We start from the raw sequence: 21,207 nt of genomic DNA on the forward strand, positions 1-21,207 counted from the left end.
CCAGTTTGTTCCAAGTGCAAAGCTCCAGAAGAAGAGGAGCTGCTCTACTATAAACTGTTGTCTAAGTAATATAAAGACATTGACTAGGCCAGGAGGTCTCTTGTAAAGATGAGGGTAGTTGAGGAGCTGCCAGTTCCCTTCCTGCCTCTTAAAGGTCTTTACTTGCCTAATTGGCAAAGCATTGAGGAAAAGTTTCCCTTGGAAAGGGTTTCCCTGCTCTGACACAGTGCTGGCACACATGGCACGAGAGGCATTGCCTACTGCTGCAACAGTTGGGAAGGAATGCCAGCCCCATCATTGTGAGCAGATTGTTTATCACTGACACCAGAAAGCTGCTGGAATGGGAGGACTTGGGCCCAGCACTGCCAAAAGGGGATGTTTGGCCTGGCAGTGGGAAGAAAAAGGGATGCCACAGGGCTGTCCTAACTTATGCTACTGGCACTACTCCTTGGGTAGAGCTCACTATCTGGAATTGGCAGAAAGACCTCAGAGTTCAATCCTTCTCTCCCCAAACAATTCTTCAATCTGTCACAAAGCACAACTAATGGACATTGAAGGGAAATAGGTGATTTTTTTTTATTATTTTTTTTCACATGCTAAGGAGATTCTCCCATATAAATTTTAAATTTCCCCTTTGGAAGAGAAAAGGAATCAGCCTAATTTAAAGATCTCTGCTGTTGGCCTGCAAAAGGAACAGGATCATTCTGTAGTCAGAGACTGATTTGCTGTCACCATTTATTCCAAGATCCCTGTTTACTCTAATAAATCCTTATGCTCTTGCCTTACTCCAGAGGACAAATAATCACCAGGTCTTCCTCATCTAACAGGGTCAGGAAGATAAATGCCCCAAAGCCACTCAGCCTTGCAGACAGCAACAGCTTTGGGCTTTCATGGTGCTCCTTACAGCTACTTCTGTTCATGCTATGGGGTCCTCCAGGGATGATTTGTCATAGCCCATTGCAAGTTGCCTAACAGTTCCCCACATAATTCAGTGACAGGTTACATCATTGTTTCTCCTGGAGTGCCTCAGGGGGTCTCCTCCCTCTTGCTTTTCCTTTGCCAACTTCCACTCACATCCACCATCTCAGCAGGGATGTTATTTGAAGCAATGACAATGTTTTGGAACAGGTTCCAAGGTAAATTACTTTGCATCCGCTATGAATTCTGCTGTAAATTATACTTGCATCCCATAAAAAAATCTCCAGGACAGAAAACTTTTAAAGACAGTGGAGGCTCAAAGATCCCAGTGTTTTATTATTGACCTAATCAATCCCTTAAGAAGCTAAAGTAATCTTGCTGCTGCAGCAGTTTGGGAGATACCATTTGAATAAAATAATAATAGGAATAAACTCAGAAAAATACCTTTTCTTACAGGTTATTAAATCCTCCTGAAGCAGGGGAAGTGTCAAGAATAAAGCTTAGGAAAAATGGCTGGATACAATTTTTTTACTTTCATATGTGTAAAGTAACTCAAGTTCCTTGAAGGAAAGAATCACTTCCTTGGGTATTCTGATTCAGCAAGCTAAGTTGAAAATCATTCCAAAACATGTTTCCCATCATTACAAAGGGGCATTTGAGTCAACTATGTTCTCAAAGTATTATTTACATTTACTTCTCAAGATTTCATCAAATGCAAAGTGACTATGCTGATTGAATGGACGCAGCTCCTTAATTGCATTCAGGTAAGAGAGCTGCCTGAATTTTATTTATTTACTTACTGATTTATTATTATAATTTAGCTGTCTGCTTCCAAATGCAAGTATGTCTTTGCTGCTCCATTAACCTGATCACATACCTGTGTTTCAAACTCAGCCCAGAATGTCCACACAGGAAATACCTCTGCCACACTTGGGGAAGCCATGCCCTGCATTTTATGGCCAAATCGTGGGTTACATTTTTAATGAACACCTGCCCAGGTTTCCTACACAGTAAATAGATATTCTCCAAGAGATTGTGTGTGCACATTTAACATCAGGTCCTAGCAAGAGCTGCAATGGCAAGGGAGCATCAGCACATATCTTCCTTTTATCTCCTCTTTTAATTTTTCCCCAAATAAAGGTTTCCTTTCCATCACAATCCTAACACAGTGTTTGCTGCTTGTTACATTGCCAGATGTTACATTCCTGTTTGAGCCAGATGTTTCACTGCCAATTTCTGATTGGTTCACTAAGCAGACAGCTTGTTCTTAAGACAGAGGGATCAAAAACAAAAACAACAACAAAACCAAAAACCACAGGAGACATTCACACAGCACAATTGGGTTATGCTTCCAGTTACCAGCAGAATAATTGTGAATTTCCAGCTGGGTGTAGGAAAACAAGATCCAGTCATAAGATACCTACATTGACCAGTTTGCCCTTTAAGCTAAAGGCTGTAGAACTGCTTCACACAATATTACTCAGAAGACCATCTAGACAGCTATTTACCATTTCCTGAAACAAGAAAATTAATCAAACCACTGTTCTCCTATTCTGTATGACTGGCCAGCAGAACATGCATTTTCAGAACATTCACAGGCTTATATTCCAATGCCAAAGATAGCCCTGTTAGAATTCAGGGCATTATGCTACACATTAAAATAAGCTCTTTAGAACAAGGTAATAACAATTGCTATTCCTTCTGCTCCTGGGCATTACCTCAGCAAACTTAAAAAGCTTTTTCCTTACCATCCCATCATCATTAGAATGGCCTGCTCAGAATTCAGTATTGACACTTGGTGTCCCCTATTTGATCTGATGATGACTACAAATGTCAGGCTTTGTCCACTTGGACCAGGCTGCCGTGTGATGCCTGTCAATTCTTTACTCTGCTTTCTTACCTTCCTTTCATCTGCTATTACACTGCATGGTGAAAAATAAAAGATGTTTTCTTTCTGTTGCCTATAAACATCTTCATTGCACTTCAGAATAGCAGGGGGGAAATAATTACAAATGGTGAAAAACAGCACAAAACAAAAAAAAAAAAAAGAGGAGAAAAGTGAACCCTGCTCCTCAGTGAATTGATGCATCAATACATATATTTGATACATGGCCTTTCTATACCCACATACACTGCAGATATGTCACAGATCATTTTGAATAAATAAGGTGATCTTCCTCCCAAATGTATCACTAGCAAGTCTGACACAATATTTTTTTAAAAAATCCAGAAATTATACACAACACTCATTTCTGTTCCCTACTAGACACTTATCATTTTTTACCTCCAGGTAGGACAGTTTATAAAGGCAACTCCTTTCCCAAATCCCTACTGGAAGCAAAAGGAATAGTATTTTACAATCAGCTCCACACAGACAAATGTTTTATTCATAGCACAGAGCTAAAAAAAAATAAATTATATATACCAGTTAATCTTATCTAAATAAAAACCACAGTGTGGCTTTCAAATTATTTCAAATTCTTTTCTTAACCTGCTGAGGTATTTTTTTTTAATTATTTGGGATCAGTGGCACCAAATGCAGATACAGAGAGTGGAAACCCAGAGATGTTTACTGTAAGTCATGGAATCCTGGGGCCCTCCCATATATGTTACAGATAAATGGATTATTACTAACACAATTTTTAAAACAAGTGATTAAAACCAATTTCATTTCACTTAGCCAAAATAATTTCAAGGAGAAGAAATGGAGAAAACTGCTTCCATTTTCAAGTTTGATGGCTACTCTTCTCTTGTAATTCTTCCCCACTACCACCTGTTTCATGCTTGTCATTAATATCATAATTACTGAACTGTTAGTCAGAGAATTTACAAGCACCACTTATTATTTCTTGGAGATTAAGGGAAATTGCCATCGAAATGAAAGCTGTGGTTTGGAAGATATAAACCCAGGAATCTTTTTCCTGGGATTTGAGCTCATTGCAGATCTGAGGAGAGTTTAAGCTACACTAAAGATTCTGAATGCTATTAATTTGACCATATAAGACTCTCTCTTATTTAATATAAAACAGTCTACATAAGTAATAGGGGGAAATATTGTAATAGCACAGGCCAACAGGGAGCAAAGCTACTTAATGAATTGAAAAGGAAGAATTATTTTAAAAATTCAGGAGAACTACTAGGCCAAAGTTTCCCCAGATTGAGGAATATTGTCAGAGCAGCAGAGGGAGGCCAGAAAGGGAAATGTGACATAATATCCATCAGAACAGAGTAAACAGAATAGCTGACATAAGACACACCCTTTTTCAACAAGTACTACAGCTCCTAAAACACACAGAACCCTAAATTACTCCTGGGATCTTGGATACCAAGTCTAGGTAATAATTAGTCTACCTAATTATTAATAATTAGAACAGCTCCAGAACAGCTAGAGAAACCTTCTTACATACTGTGTGGAACCTGCCCTCTCTGAGCTACAGTGTTTCGTGATCATAGAATGGTTTGGGTTTGGAAGGGACCTTCAAGGTCATCTCCCCACAGGCAGAGACACTTTCCACTAGAGCAGGTGGCTCCAAGCCCTATCCAGCCTGGCCTTGAACACTTGCAGGGATGAGGCATCCACAGTTTCTCTAGGCATCATGTTCCACTGCCTCACCACCCTCATGTCAGCATTTTTTCCTAACATCTATTCTAAACTTATTTTCTATGAGTTTGATGCCATTCCCTTTTGTCCTGTCACTCCAGGCCTTGTAAATAATCTTTCTTCTTGGCTTCCTTCAGGTACTGAAAGGCCACAATTAGATCATCCCAAAGCCTTCTCTTTCCCATTTTTCTTAACCTTTCCTCACAGCAGAGCTGTTCCAACCCTCTAATCCTCTTGGTGGCCTCCTCTGGGCTCCAGCAGGCTGATCTTCCTGTGCTGGCCCCAGAGCTGGAGGCAGCTCTGCAGGTGGGCTCTCACCTGAGTGGAGCAGAGAGCACAATCCACTCTCTCCCTGCTGCCCACGCTGCTCTGGACCCAGCCCAGGATGTGTTTGGCTTTGTGGGCTGCCTGAGCACATGGCTGGGTCATGTCCAGCCTCTCAGCCACCAGCACTTGTCCTTGTCAAACCTCATGTGATTTCCCATGGGCCGCTGCTCAAGTTTGCCCTGCTCAATGTCCTCTTTTGAACCCATCTGACAAAAATGAACTATTTTCAAGCAGTCTCTCTACTACCAGGAAACAACACTCAACAGTTCTCTGAGCAGCCCTCACCAGCAATGATAAGCAATGAGTGTGGAGCTTCCAAGGTCCTAGGTCCACATCATGCTAAAGAGGAATTTTAAAAAAATCCCAGTGGATTACCAAAGCAAAAATAAATAAAAATGAAAAGTGGGAGATTGGGAGACAAAAGCCAGAAGGAGATCTGCATGGGGAGAGAGACATTCACAGAGAAGGAAAGGGCAAAAGTGTAAGACAAAGAAAGACAGATTCTGAACTGAAAAAAAATTAGGATCTAACTCCCTGTGGGGGTAAAGCAAGGGAAAAAACACCATATGCTGGGATAACAAGGAAAAACAAGCAAAATATTTACATTTCTTTTCACATAACTGAAAAGGTATAAAGCTTAAGAAAAACCAGCTTGGTACTCTGGAGGTTTCTCAGCATTGTTTTGTTTACACACAGAGACCCAGAACTTTGCTTAGAGCATCTTGCATTAGCCCCACAGAGCAGAATTACAAATGAGAAACTAGATCATTCTCTGGAAATGTTGCTAATATCAGTCTCCCATGGTTAATAAGCTTCTGCACTGTGGAGGTTTTGGCTGAAAGTTCAAGCTGCAAATCCAAATAGCACTGAGCAAACATCAGACTGGAATCCTGGAAAAAATGCCAAACACTTGCACCAAAAACCCAGAAAGATGAGAAAAACAACACTCTCATCATCTGACAATGTTGCTTTGCCTGCCCTGTCTCCTGCAAATACTGAAAATAATCTAATTTTCAACACACTCCTTGTTACCAAAAATTCTAATACAACACAATTTGTAGACTATAATTATAAACCAGACAGTGAAACATGAAGAAACTGAGGACAACAGCTGTTCTCCAATCCAGAGCTAAGAATACAACACTATCAGTCCGAAAAAGTGATTATAGCCTATAGGACTTTTAAACCAGAAAAAAAGCAAAAATCAAAGGCTGAGTTTCACTACCCAGCCTGAGATGCCAGTCCATCATTTGTGACTGTAAGCTAATCTGTTGACAGATTGCTCCATCAGGTTACAAGACACTGGCATCATTTATCTGTTACTGAAATGCAGTTAAAACATTCAAATACAATAAAGTGACACCTCTACATCATGTTGGAAGGTAAGCAAGAAACAGTTATCAACAAAAATTAGTGCTCCAAGGGAGGGAACAGCACAAGTGTTTGATACATCATCAAGGATTACTGCCCTATTTAACAAGATTCCTCTGATGACAGGTAATGACAGAAGTGATGGCTCATAGCCTGGGCTATAGATTTTGCAGACCAAAGCAGAAGATGCCACATGGCCTTGCTCCTTTTCTGAAGGCAGTGCACAGGGCTCACACTTTCAAGGGTTGTCTGAGTTTAGAGAGAATTCAGCATCCAGAACAGAATAATTCAAAAGGTGCCATAACTGGAGTAAACATTAACCTTCACAATATCTGGTAAAGTATGTTCTTGTCATAGCTGCTCTGGATTTTATTTAATTGTTGTGTGGTGTTTTGTAACCTATTTTGTGTTAAGCATGCACACTGAAAGCAGAATACACTACAGCATTCTACCAGTGCTCACTGCAGTGAGTTAAAGGATCATGGAGAGATGCATGGAGGGTACAGAGATGCTTTTCTTCACTCTATTGTTTCTTATGACTTCTTATATTAAGTGAAACTGGAATTTACAATTTCTCCCTGCTTTGCTTGTTCACCTTTCTCCCAGCTTAACTTTTCTTTTTCAGCCTTACCCTTTCGATTTCTTAACCCTGGCTATGCCATTCCAAGCACTTCTTTTCTCTGTACTCAGCCAGGTCTGCCTCACTGTGACTTCAGCGATAGGAGTTAGCAAAATTGGCTGCTTTGATTAGAAATGTGTGAGTGGAAGGCAGATAATAGCCTGGTTCTCTACACCTGATCTCCCAGTGAGGGGTCATTGATAGGGGTCAACATCTGAAATAAGTGTCTCATCACATGAAGAGTTTGTGAAGGAAAATCTGTACTGTCAAATGAAGTGGAGCACAGTAGCACTGGGAGCTAGAGGGGCCTGACTTATCTATGTATTTGGGTTGGTTTGTGTTTAGCAAATTTTATTCTAGGAAGGAGCTTCCAGGAACTGTAGAACCTGAAGTCCTGCACTGAACTGCAGCACAGATGCACCTGAGGGACTGACAACTCCATCCTCCCAGAGATGGATTTGCCAAAGGGCTAAGGAAGCTGTAGCCACCCTTCTCCAAGTTTATGCTTTCATCCCATATGCAGTCAGGCTACTCTAATAATCTCGAAGCAAGGGGATTTCCTTAAACCAATACACTGATGGGCTCTGATTAAATTATCTCCAGACTAATTAATTTGTTGATTGACACTTGTAACATGAAGACCATGCCAGATAATTTGACACTGGCCATTGGTGAATCATCAAGTTAAAGCCTTTCCTTTAAATGTAACTGTTATGAATGAAATGTCACATGGTGACATTTGATATTTTGCAGCAATTACTACTGTGCATGTGGGCACATAAGTACCATTTAAGCAGAGTCAGACTCAGGCTTTTAGGAGTTCAGGGATCAAAAGAGACAGACGTCTTGTCTAGGTTTATAGACTACATAGCTATTGAGAGTCCATTAATCATGTAGAGGAAAAAACAGCCATTATGGCTAATGAAAAAAGAGAGATGGACTCAAGGAGGTTGAAATGGACAGGTGCCTGTTATGCCATACATCCTTTGATCCTCCTGAGCAGCCACTGGTCCGTCTTGCAGTCTGAAATGAATTTTAAAAGATAAAGACCTACTATTGGGCTAAATGTGACACAGAGAGAAGAAGTCTGAGATCAAACCACACACTTTCCAACAGTGGGAGACACAGAGCTGCAAAAGCTTCCCCCTTACTGCTGAACTTGAATGGTCAGAACAAGTAGGAAGTGTCCTACAGACAGTGTTCCTGTGTCAGATGTGTTGAGAGTCAAAGCCCTGTTCCTTCCCTCAAGACTCTTTTATCACCCTTACCTTCATAACAGCACTTGTGCCTGTGTTTCCCATGTCCCATACATTTAGGAAATCACAGATCAGGACTCCCATTCCACTGCATTTCAGACTCAAACTACCAAAGAGAGCTGAAAGGAAAAAAGAGAGGAAATCTGAGGAAAGAGGGCAAGTTTGAAGACGTATCAGGGGTCAGAACCATATTCCAGTCCAAAACATGGTTCTAAACAGGCTTTCTTTACAGAAAGCTTAGATGTTTGGGACTTAACTTGGTGGCTTTTTGAAAACTTTTGTCTTCATGATTTTTGAGACAACTGTTGAAACTGAGGTTTATTCTTGACAAAGATGTAAACTTCGGAAGTTTAAGCAGAAAAAGACTTTAAAATTCTCAAGACTCAGAGGCTATTATGCCCATGAGAGCATGCACTTCCAGCTCTCATGTGCTGTCTTTTGAGCACACCATTGACCCTACCTACAGCTTCCCCCAGCTGTTTGTGTAGCTGCCTTTCCTTTTGGAGAGTGTTGAGAAGAAGCCAGCATGATGGATAACAGGAGTCCTTTGACATACCATGTCATTTATCACATAACAGCCTCAATCCTGCTAAGGTGGCCTTCTCCATATGTCACTGTCAGCTTCTGTGCCACTGCAATGCATCAAAAAGAAAAGTTTGAATATGAAGCACTGTAATTCCTAAGTCACAGCTCATTGCAGCTTTCCAGACATGAAGAACCATTCTGTCTATCTGCCAGCTTGTTTGTTTAATTTTCACTGTCTCACATATGTGAGAAATTAAGTCTTCAGTGTGGAAGAAAACCAGAAAAAGTCAGAGGTCTAGCAGAGGGAAGGAAGATAAAAATCTCTAATTCCATCAGGAATCCAATGTGACATTTTGAAGTGGAAAAAGAAAAAGCAGCCTATAACCAAGAGTTATTAGGGAATTAAGAGTAAGAATTCTTCCTTCTTCCCACTCAAGGAAAGAGGTTCTCTAATGGGCTGAAAGGTTCTCTAATGGGCTGATGTGAATGAAGCAAGCTTAAAGCAATGCAGATAAGCTCCTGAACTCAGCTGTCTAATGGACACCTATCTCATCTCTTGCACCCCTTGAAGGGTACAAAATGCATTGAAGGCTTCAAGGAAAGCCTCTTGAGATTATCCAGCAGGTCCTGCTTTGGGCTACCTAAATTAACCAGAACTCACCTGCCAGTGCAGGATTTCAGCAAGTTCCCAGGGGACACCTGAGGGCAGAGGGGAGGAGGCTGGAGCCACTGCTCCTCTCTGTCCCAGTGACACAAACACAAAACTCTCTGTGCAGTCTCATGAGCTTTACCACAGATGGCAAAGGAAGTATGAGCCACCCACACTTTTCCATGACCCTGATGGGATGCAGCCTGGCTCAGATTAATTAAGTTTAATATGGACTTTGGGCTGCCTGGAGCACTCACACTTCATCCAGTGTTATCTGCCCCTCTCCAGTGTGAAATAGTCAAGGCCACAACTCTTCATTTCTAGTCCCAAAACATTCCTGCAATAGGGTAAGACCCCTTTTCTCAGTTTGCTCTAACAAACCTCCCTCATCCTGCCCTGCTCATAGCACAGCACACCCAGCACCATCAGGGCATCCATGACTCCTCCAGATGAGTCCAGAACAGGCTCAGTTTTAGTTCCAGTGTCCTTGAGTGATCCATGACTGAGCACAGCTCCCACATCCAGACAGGCAAATTGTCCTACCACCCATCCTGTCTGTGAATCACCATTTAGAAAATCTAAGTTATAACCTTCCTTTTCACGTTCTTTTAGCAGGTTACAAAGCTTACTGTCCTGACCCAAACTTACATGAATCATAGACCCATAAATTTGCATATCACTTCCAGTGATTCACAGACTCCCCCAGCATGAATGGTGTTAAAACTCCAAGAATTAAGATGTCATTTTGTATCACAATAAGTGACTTAAAATATATGGTTCCCCACTTCCATGGGTCATTGTCATATAGTCTTAATATATTTCCATTTCACACAGTTTCCTTCCAAAAGGATCACAGGCAAGCTACAGCTTGAAAATTAATCAATGAACCTTTATTATGCTAACCCTTAATAGGATTACTAATATGAAGGAACTTAAACATGAGTTTTTTCCTCAGGAACTGTTTACTGGCAAAGCCTCATCCTTCTGTGACATTCACATTGCTACTGTCCTTTCCCAACATCTACTCTTTCTTAAAGAACAGAAGGAATATTAAACACAATCTTCTTTAAAAGCAGTATTTCCACTTGTCATAAGTCAGATGACTCAAAAGTTCCTATTTTTGGTGCAAATGTCAGTGTGCTGAAGATCTTTGAGCAGTTTAGCTTCAGCCTAATAGCCTTCCATTTCTGTGTCAGATTGGATATCTTCATCCTCTCTTGAATATTTGCAGTAGATGCTCTATATAGATATATTAAAAATGTGAAAAAATAAGAGCCTATTGAGCCTCCAGAAAGCCTATGAGCTAAGTCACTAAAAAATCCTTTAAAGGCCTTTGTAGTCCTATAAGGCAGCTCACTCCCTGAAGCTGCAGGATGGAGCTCTGAATCAACAAGATTGCTTCTGCTTTCCTTTGTCTATCAGAGTTTGGCATAAAGACAGACTTGTTTATGTGCATGTAGGGAAAGGAGGGAGCATAAGAATGATAATTCAGCTAGGGGCAAGCCTTGGTCATTATTTGGGCCACTAGGCAATGGGGTTGAATTATGGCTTGCCGTGACAGTATCCTAAATAACTGTTAGTGGGAAATATTATCTTACATTACAGAAACAATTACAAGAGTTAACCATTTGGAAAAGGAAATCATGCTGCTGAAGATCTGCCATTCAGCCACCACAGCTCACATTCCTCAGATTAAAATAGAAATTTCAAAGGGAAAAGAAGAGAAATCAATCCAAGTTTATGTCCAAGTAATGCAACATGTTTTTAGGGTAGCACACACCAAAACATATGCATATTTGTGTTGCTGATTTGCACAAACCCATTCTCGTAGGATGAACATCATAATTGAAAATGAGAGCACAAATGGCCACTTAAATGCCTAAACCCCAGCTTGAGTAATTGTGCATGCACACATATATCTGTTTTTCAAGCACAACTGCATCCTTTCAATCCTGGCAATCTGGATCAAAATGGTTTCTATTAGCATTATATATGCATTTACATGCATAGAATACTGTATCATTTGGACCTCAGAGTTTTTGGCAAACCTCAAATCTAACTCCTTATTTAGGTTTCCATGAGGTTTAAGCAAGAATTAGCAATGACAGAGTTGTACCTGCACCATATCTAGTTTGTGGAGAATTAGATATCTGCTCTTTAGGGACCAGCTCAATCTGAGACTGCATGGAAAATGATGGTTTTGGAGCTGCCACATGTGTTTCTCAGAGATTAATAAAATACTCAGGGAAAAACACAGAACAGAAGGGGGTTGATTGCACCTAAGTGATTTATTTTCTGTGCTTTGCAACATCTGCTGCAGACCTGGTTGTCACAATTTCTACCCAATGGCCTGAAACCAGAAACCCACAACTTTCACAAGGCAATGGGTCCATCAGTTATGAAAGAGCCAAGTCCAAAGGAGGGGCAGAAAGCAACGCCTGAAAATAAAGCAGGTGCTTTGTCATGGCACTTTAAGAGCAAAGATAGAACAAATAAACTTCTGTCATCAGTCCACACTGTCAGAACAGACACTCATCAGTTAAAACAGAGAGAGAGCAATTAACACTGTCAAAGACAGTTCATTAGAGAATGGTCCACTCCAGGTGGACTCCGAAATTGTGTGGGATCTGCTTCTCCACCTGGATCTCTAAAATCTATGGGGCCTGATGGGATTCATCTGAAGATCTTCTAAGAGCTACTGATATTGGAAAACCCTTCTTAATGATTTCTGAGTAGTCTTGGGAATCCAGAGAGGTTCCAGATGACTGGAAGCTAGCAAAAAATTGTCCCAGTTTTCAGGAAGGGCAAGAATGAGCATCCCAGAAACTCCAGGTCTGTCAGTGTCACAGGTTTGGGTCAGATAACAGGAAAACATTCTTACCCAGAGAGGGGCTGGGTACCAGAACAGGCTCCCCAGGGAACTGGTCACAGCACCAGCCTGGCAGAGTTCAAGAAGCATTTGGACAATGCTCTTTGGTACATGCTGTGACCCTTGGAGTGTCCTGTCCAGGGCCAGGAGCTGGACTCCATGAGCCTTATGGGACCTTCTTGGCATATTCTGTTATTCTGTGATAAATAACAGCCGTGAGCTGGGCTTTTGTTTTGATAAGAAATTGTGTAATGAAAAGATACACTTGATTTGAAGTATTTCTACTGTTTACAGCAACAGAGTCTTTTTCTTAATATTCTTCTTTTTATTTACATTCCCAGCTGTATCACTGTTATGAGCCTGAAAGCTCAAAGCCATTGATAGGGACACTATTTGATTTTTGAATAGACTACATGCTGGATGGGATTACATCCCATTCAAAGCTGTCTAAAGATAGACAGAGAAGTAGCACAGTTCAAGGGTGCCCTCACCTGCATGTCAGGGAAAGCAACAGAAATTATTGTGACTTCAAACACTTAGCTGTTCTCATCCTGAAATCCAGCACAAGACCAGACAATGAAGTTATTCAAAAGCAAACTCTCTTTTATGTAACATGCATGTTCTGGAGGGGAAAACAACTGTTCTCTCGCTGTCCTTGAATTGCCAGGCTCAGCCTCTACTTGGGTTTACAGCAGGACACTTGACAGGTAATCTGCAGACTTTAGTTTGGCTATTCCATGCAGATGGTTCAACCCACAAAGTGTCAGCTGCCTTTCCAGAGATCTCAGTATAACCCAAAATATAACCCAAAATGGATATCTAAAAATATCCATGAGAAGTATAGCTTAGTCCTAATCTCCCACAGCTCCTTCTACTTCACGTTCAGACCTTGTGTCACCTCTCTGCTCTCACAGATGTAATCCAGCCCTGCTCTGGCTAACATTATATCCATCTAAGCATAGAATTCACTGCTACTCAAACGAGGTGCTAGAGATTTTGATTATATAGACCAAGATCTGTTAGAAAATTGGATGGGAGATCACCAATTTTTTTTCACATCAGTGGAGCAAGGACTTCAAGTCATGATAGTGCACTGTAGAAATGACTGATTAGTGCAATAAACTACATGGCTACATAAAGCCTCTTTCCCTGGTTCTTCTCATTTCTGAATGGTATTAAAATAGTTTATGAGTGTTCAGCTGCTTTGCACTTTACACCCTCTTATGTGCCATAACTGTTAGAGGGAAGACAGAAAAATCATCACTTTTTTAATCTTTGCCTTTTGTTTTTATGCTAATGACCTTTTGTTATCCAACAGACAGTGAATACAGGAAATATTCCTCAAGAAGTATGTTTTCATTAATGTAATTCCTGTTACTGCTGGCAGAAGACACCACAGACCAGAGCTAGAACTGAGAACTAAACTTCTGCTTTAGGTAGTGCTCCACGAGAACCAGAGTCCCTGGGAGGACTGGTACTTCCCTCTCCTTTAAAACATGAGCTTATGGGCATTTTGGGAGAAAAATGGGACAACATGTGAAACAGGGAAGGAAACTGCTACATGTTGTCATGGAATGTAGCTGGAAAGAACTCTTGCACTCACACCTTGTTACTGCCTCATAACTTAAAAAAACCCCTCCCAACAAAACCACAAAACTGCATTACATGAAGATACTGTCCTGATTAGGAATTGTTATGTGTTTATGTTTAGCAATAAATCCTTTTTCCTATTGGAATTCTATGACATATACATATATACATGCAGAGTAGAATATAGCAGCTCTTCTCCAACTGATGGGAGTCCTTAAGTCTTTGTTATTTGTGGCAGACAAACAAGAGCAATCAAAAAGGTGAATTAGGACCTAGACTACATTGTCCACTACCACTTCTCTGTGTTCTGCTTTCCCAGACACTGAAGGATCCTGGGGGATATCATGCAACATGTAACAATTTCAAATAAGGACACATCCACTGGTAAAATTCAATAAGCCAGTTCGAAAACACTATGGAAAAGTTTCTCACTTATGCACTCTGAATACAGCATAATTTCCAAGGAATTTTACATCATAAATCACCCCTATTTCCATACAGAAAACACCAGCACAGTTACCTGAGAGTCCTTACCAAGGTTATGGTATCCTGGAGGTAGGATGTGTTCAAACACTAACTTCAGAGCTGTGTGCACAGACCCAAGGTGCACCACCACTGCAGCTCTTTTCCCTGCCACTGTCACCCCCTGCTTCTTTATTTTCTCCCCTTGGCTCAAACTTGAGCTATACAACGTCAAGAGCCCTTGTTTTTCTACCCCTTCAAGACTCTGAGCTACTTTGCAGGATTAAAACTGTGCTGCACCTTTTTCCTGATTCCCAGCAGTGCTGCTCATTTAGGCTGCAGAGAAGGTTTTGATTTCTCACCCTCTCATTGCAGTATTGACTCAATTTTCTGGTTTTTATTTTCTTGATGCTTCTGTGGGACATTCAGCTGGGTTTATAAAATTAGGATGGCAATTTGCTGAAACCACTGGAGCAAATTTTGTCTGTGTAATTACCCAATTGCATGTGCAATCACACAAGCCATGTGCACAGGTAAACAATTCAACTTCAGCTGGACCTCTGTAGGTACATTTTTGCACAGCAATTTTGAAAACATGAGCTCTCAAATGAAGCTTATTTTTCTAGATAAGGCTCTTCATCACTTTTCTACAAACACCATTTCCACTTGCCAGTCTGTTTCCCCAACCCAAGGTCATTTTACATCCCCTCTCCTATCACAGTATTTTGCTAGCTTTTAATGCTACATTTGAATAACAGATTCCAAAGAGAGGGAAGGGGAAAAGTGAGAGAGAAATACACAAATAAATAAAAAAGTTAAAGAACAATATTAGCCAAAACACAAAGCTAACCCAGCACAGAATTTTTCAAAAGCAAAGTCATGGAAAATCAGCTTTACACTTGCAAACCTAAGCTCCTGATTTTTTTGTTCATAAGCTTTCAAAAATTTCAGTGCGTATTTCACAAAAAAATTATGTGTTTTAATACTTAAAAGGGCCAAATTGCCACATAAAATGAGAAATGTCACTTGGAACTCCAGGGATGTCCAGTTTTCATGGCGAAAGAAACTGCCTGATTTATTACACAGGGTAATATATGAAGGTATATTACAGGAGACAATAACCTTCATTCCCAGGCAATTTCAGCTTTCCAGGTAGTGTGGATATTGCAGTAAAGTACTGGACATTCTTCATTGCATCTATAAAAGTGAAGTTTTTACAATTTCATTTTGTGGACTTCTCTTTCCCATCCTATGAATAACAACTCCATCTCTACATCTGTAGCTTCCAACAGTTTTTAACTCAGATAAACAGACTTGATCTTCAGATGGGTGCTCAAAAGAGCCCCTTTACTTGTGATACTAGTTCAATTCCAAAGTATTCAGTTTTGATATTGGTGTTTGATGTCTACCACAATCAGCTACAGGATACCATCCAAGCTCAGCAGCAATTACACCTCAGTGGAAATTAGCTTATGCAGCCAGCCAGGCCAGGGTTTGCATGTATGTCCTGGAAATCCCAAAAAAAGGTATAGAGAGACTCCTGATTTTTAATACCTTTCCCCAATTCCTGCACTGGTGATACTGAGGTATCCTTCACAAACTCTCATCAGGTGGTTGTGGGAGTCATTGCAGCAGGATGCTTTCCCTGTGCCAGGATGTAAACCTGAAGAAGAGCTGCAACTACACAGCTCGGAGCTCCATGAAGTGCCAGGGCTGAGATGCTGGGTCAGGCTGCATGGAGCCAACAGCCCAGCATCCTCTTCATTCCCACCAATCCCTCACTGCAAAGCCTGTGGCAATAATGCACCAGGCCCTAACAAGGCAGCAGCTGCTCCTTGCCTGTCTCTCCACAGAGCCCAGCACGGGCACAATTGTGATGGGAATAATATCCCTCAAATGGGACTCAAATAAGCACAATAACAAACAAAAGGGATAATGACACACAATCAAGCTAACAAGAATTATAATATAATTCAATCATCTCATTAACTTTACTAAAAGCTAGCTTTGTTCACCAGTCTCCTGGCTCCTGAAAATGTCTTCAAAGGAGTGCACACATCTGATTACAAACTCACATCATCAGTTAGGAAAACAGACACGAATGCAGAACAAAGGGATTCCTTTCTGAGCCTGTGGAACAACCTATTCATATCTAATATTCATGCTAACTTCAAAATGCAAGGTAGAACCTATCCAAAAGTAAACAATTCCCAAAGGCTAGAAGCTGAAGTGTTTAGTAGTCCAAGGCAGTAACTGAGCCCACACCCAGTGATTTTTGTAGTAAAATTTCCAGGTGACCTTGCATCAGCAGCATGAATTGTACAGGAAAGAGCACAGGGACACACACACAACTCATTGGGCACCTTTACTGTTTCAGAGCTTACAAAGACTGCACACGCTTTAGCAATTGGCAGCTGGGGGACTGATGAAACACGGAACAATGCCTTGGATCCTCCAGTTTTTAATATGGCCATTAACTAATTAGATTTCATGACCATTTAGAAGACAGATGTTATTGCAGTCTCCATTCTATTAGCAAGAAAAATATGGTACTTCCATGTGAAACCTGCCAACATAGGAATGAGGCCCCTGAATTTAAACAAACCCTAGATCCTGCCCACACCACACTCCTTAGTCAAAAGGCAGCAGTTGTGTTGATCAGCTATTAGGCTGGACACTGGGACAAGCAGTTAAAAGCAACAAATTGTGTTCATTCTCTGGGTCAAACTCCTGAAAGCACATGGGATATGCTGAAGATAAAAGGAATTGTAGCAAAGCACCCGAAATTCCAGCTATACAGCTTCTGAGGTACAAAAACACCAAGCAATAAAGCCAACTACTGACACAAGGCTGGTGCTGAGTCCCACAGACAATGATATCGTACAGGATCCTCTTTTAGAGGCTCAGGCACACTATAAATTAGGTGAGGGTGTTAAAACAACAGCTGGCTGCTAATTAGTCACAGCCCCCCTCAGCAGGGTATCAGCAAAGTGGCAGAGAACATCTCAAGTAAATTAAATTTTAAAAAATCCTACTGCAATCACTCCCCTGACAGACCCTTCCTCCATCTCCCCTCTCAGCTTTTTATTTATTGTAATTACTTTAGTAATAAGATTTGTTTCCTTGTTATTATATATATTACCATGCAGGGCAACAACAACAACAACAAAAAATAATAGCTGGGAAGAGTTATGGAGCTTATTTATCTCCTTGGCTGTTATTGGGCCGTTGGGTGGAGAGAGCAATGAGGAGGTGGGGGCCTGGGAAAAGCAGTAAATAGAAAAGAAAGCATATTCCTCGGGAGCAGAGACATATGGGGGCATATTTACGAAGGAGGAAACACTGACAATGAATGAATAGAGCTAATAACTCAAGGGGCCCAGCAGCCCTGGCTGATAAAGGAAGGAATAAACAATCCTGCACTGGAAGTGCTGTCAGAAGGGAGAGTCCTGGGGTGCAGCTGTCTGCAGGGGCACGTTCATCACAGGAGAGCCAAGGATGGCCTGTCACAGCAGCACAGCATAAACGGCCTTGGATGAAACTGGGACACCTTCCACAGCAGAGAGGAACTCAGACAAGTGTGTGGTGCAGGGCCAGACACTGTTTCTGGTTGTTCCACCAAGGAACAATTCACAGAAATGAGAGCTAAGAAATACTGCAGCTCATATTTTATCTCGTGCTGTGCAGGCACTAGCCACATTTGGTACCCTAAGCTCTCAAATCCATCACTGCCCTCTCAGAGGAAGGCAACAGAAGCAACACCCGAGGCACCAAAGCAGCCAAGAGCTGTAAAAAATTCTGCTCCAATTGAGGAAAATTAGCTGACCCTTCATCTACACCTCCCAGAGCCACCAAGCATTCCAGTACAGATATTCACAGAACTTGCACCTTTGTAATCTCTGAGGTTTTAAGGAAAGCACCAGTGCACACTCTTGCCACCATTCCATGTGTGTCTCAGAGCACAGCAGTGTACTGAGGGTTGAGTCTTTCACAATTTACAAAATGCTCCTTTTTTATCCAAGTATGCCTTGCCTTCCATATATGCCTGCCCAACTACTTCTGGCAAGGTGGTGACAATTTAGGTGCAGAACTTCTGAAGAAAACATGGGGACAGACTCATAGAGCACGTCAAAGAGCAGCACAAGACTCCTGTAGCACCTCTCTCCTAGAGAGAGATTCCTTTAAATCAAAACCACTCCTTTCCCAGCCTTCTCACATCTCTGAGCTATCCTTAGAGGAAGAGACACATCACAGATTAACCAGTCTGGAGAGAGCCTTTGGAGTGTGTTTGCAGAGTGCATGGCACCAATTTAGAATTAAACTTCTCCTTCATCCCTCTGACCACAGAGAAGCAATAAAGAGAAGGGGGGGTGTCTGCAGTTGTACAGCTTTGTGTGACATCACCTCAAGATTTAGTCCTTAAGGATGCAGCTCAGCATCACAAACTGACTCCTCAGACCAGCCATTAGCTTTTTTTTTTCCTATCCCTGATCCTTTCTGCCTCTTATTGCCCAGGGAACACGATGTGTCCATTCAGGAGAGTAAGCATTAATACAGGAGAGAAAAAGGTCATTTATACAAATAGTGTGTTTGGGTATAGAGACAAATGTGCTGCTTCTTCTCCTCTCAAGATCATCCTTCCAAACAGAAGGCACCAGGTTCCAAAGGTTAAGTGGGAGCACACTCCTGTTTTCTTTTGTAGTTTTTGAGAGTGTGCAGAAGAAAACTGTTCTAGAAGGGATTATAGTGGGCATTTCTCTCTTTATTTCAGTAATTGTCAAAAAAACTGAAGCTTTTCTCTGATAGGTTTGAGGAGGTAATGAACAAAGCCCCTGAGTAAACAAGAAACAGGATAAATTCAAGTGGGGGAAGCATCAGTGGAGGGACAGAAAGCCCTCACCTGCCTCACCTTGGAGAAGCAAAGCTTACTCAGCCTGTGCTGGGGGAGGGCAGGTGCAGGAGGGAAGAGGATGTTTTTAAAACAGATAAAGACCAGTCCATGACTATATTCCAAAAGAAAAATCAGGATTTCCTCTACCTAGCTGCTAGTATGGTTACCCCATGGTTTTGAAGAAATCATGCAGCTTCCAATAAATTCCCTTCATCTGAAAAAGACTCACCAGCTCCCATCTCCACTCATTGCTTCATTAATTTACAAAATTCATCAAGTCCTTTTCAATGAAAATCCTCTTTGATTCAACAGGAGGGAAGAGTGAGAAATGGGAATCAGATGAAGAGAAAAAGGAAACATTAAAATCAGGTAAAGGAAGAGGAAGAAGGTGGCAATTCTTGCACACTCCCACAAGCTCTTACACACACACTCTTGCATGCTACCACTAAACCTGAGGCCCAGAACAAAACTATTTATTTAATATAGAAGGCACCAAGGCTACTAAAAAGCATACATATAAAGAAACAAGAATATGTGGGCCATGGGAGGCTTCACAAGAGAGATTTATTTAATTAAAAGCATGAAGGAATTGCTTAATCCCCTCCACAGGCCTCATGATCAGTAAAGGAGACGTGGCCAAGTCCTTGTTTTCCTGGTCCTATCCATTTAAGATTCAGTAACACTTTTCGTCATCACCAGATTTAACAACTGTTCATCTGCACCACAGAACACAAAATTCCCTCCTGTGTGACACAGGCCTGGGCCATACCCTTCATTCAGGGGTCACCAAGAGCCACATTCTCCCTCCTGAAGGTCCCTTCTCTGCTACACTTGATCGTGACAGCTGGAGGAAAAGGTCAGCCATTCCCTGCACTCCTGCATCTGATGGGAAATTCAACTAAGTGTACTGAGAGGAAGAAATAACGGGGAAAAGACATTTTTGGAAGAAAAACAAGAATTGTTTTTCTTTTTCTTTCTGTCTGTGAGGATCAAGAAAGCATTTGGTGCCGAGAGAGGCTTTGAATACCCGGGGCAGTACCCAGCTATTCTGAACAGTCCTGGCAGACCCAGGCCCTGGGGAGCACAGCAGCCCAAAAGCTGTGACTTAACACACTAGAGACTATCAGAAAAACCCAAGTTGCTTCCTGGTGAAGCACTCACCCCAAACTCAAATGAGTTTGAAACTCAGCTCAATGCAGTTGTTACTCAGGATTTGCTTTCCTGTACCTGCAACACTCAGCACAACCCAGCCCCAAAGCAGGTGTGGGACTGTAGCTTAAGGAAAGTTGTTCCTCTAAGCTTTGCTGTGTTCTATTGCTTGTTTCAGCCCACCTTTCAGTTCTTACATTTGTCAGCTGCAGTAAGCTGGGGACACAGTTGTTGCAAACCCTGCAGGGCCCCATGCCAGGTCAGGACAGCAGCCACTGGTGGAACTTGATCATGATGTCCTGCCCTTGCATTGGGCAGGACCAGCAGTTATTAACTCACTGCCACTCCACAAACACCCTAAGTGAACAAAGTCCACTGTCCACAGAGAGGAGGAGATTTGTTTTCCAGCAAAGTGCAAGCCTACCTTAGCTTAGTGTCTCTTCAAGGCTTCCCACAACATTTATTGCAGCTCAACGTATTAGAAGCAGAGTTGTACCTTTTTCCAGTCATGTACAGGGAGAGGGAAGTTAGTGTGGGTGGAGAGGGAGGGTATAAGGTAAAGAATGCAAAAAGGAATCAATATTTTCCAAGATCAGATTCAGCATCTCTTAGGAAACGTGGGAAGGAAGATTGAAAAGAAGGTGGGAGAAGGAAGAAGGTTCACTATACAGAAATATTTCTGTGAAAATTTAAGAAATCCTTATTCATCCTCCCCCCACCAGGTTATACAAAGCATTAATTACAGCCAGTTTTTCCCAAGCATATCTGCTTTGCAGCTGTATTCTGCCCTGCTGTTTTAGCAGAATGGATAAACCTCCATTTGTCAGTAAAGATCCTGTGTCCCCAGCACCACTAATACTCCTTCCATGGAATTGCAGGATCTGGTGGCCACAGACAGTGCAGAACCACACACACCTGACAAATGCAGGAGAGTACTCCAGGCCATGTCTCAGATTCCCATTTTCCATACAGGACTGATA

At 41.6% G+C, this 21,207-nt stretch overlaps 1 protein-coding gene across 1 annotated transcript in view; it reads right to left on the reverse strand.

Moving 5' to 3' along the window:
* Positions 1 to 21,207, reverse strand: part of AGBL1 (ATP/GTP binding protein like 1) — a 223,800-nt gene that overhangs the window by 141,645 nt on the left and 60,948 nt on the right. The window lies entirely within an intron of this gene.

Source organism: Parus major, chromosome 10, assembly GCF_001522545.3.
Source record: "Parus major isolate Abel chromosome 10, Parus_major1.1, whole genome shotgun sequence".
In the NCBI taxonomy this organism is placed as follows: Eukaryota; Metazoa; Chordata; class Aves; order Passeriformes; family Paridae; genus Parus; species Parus major.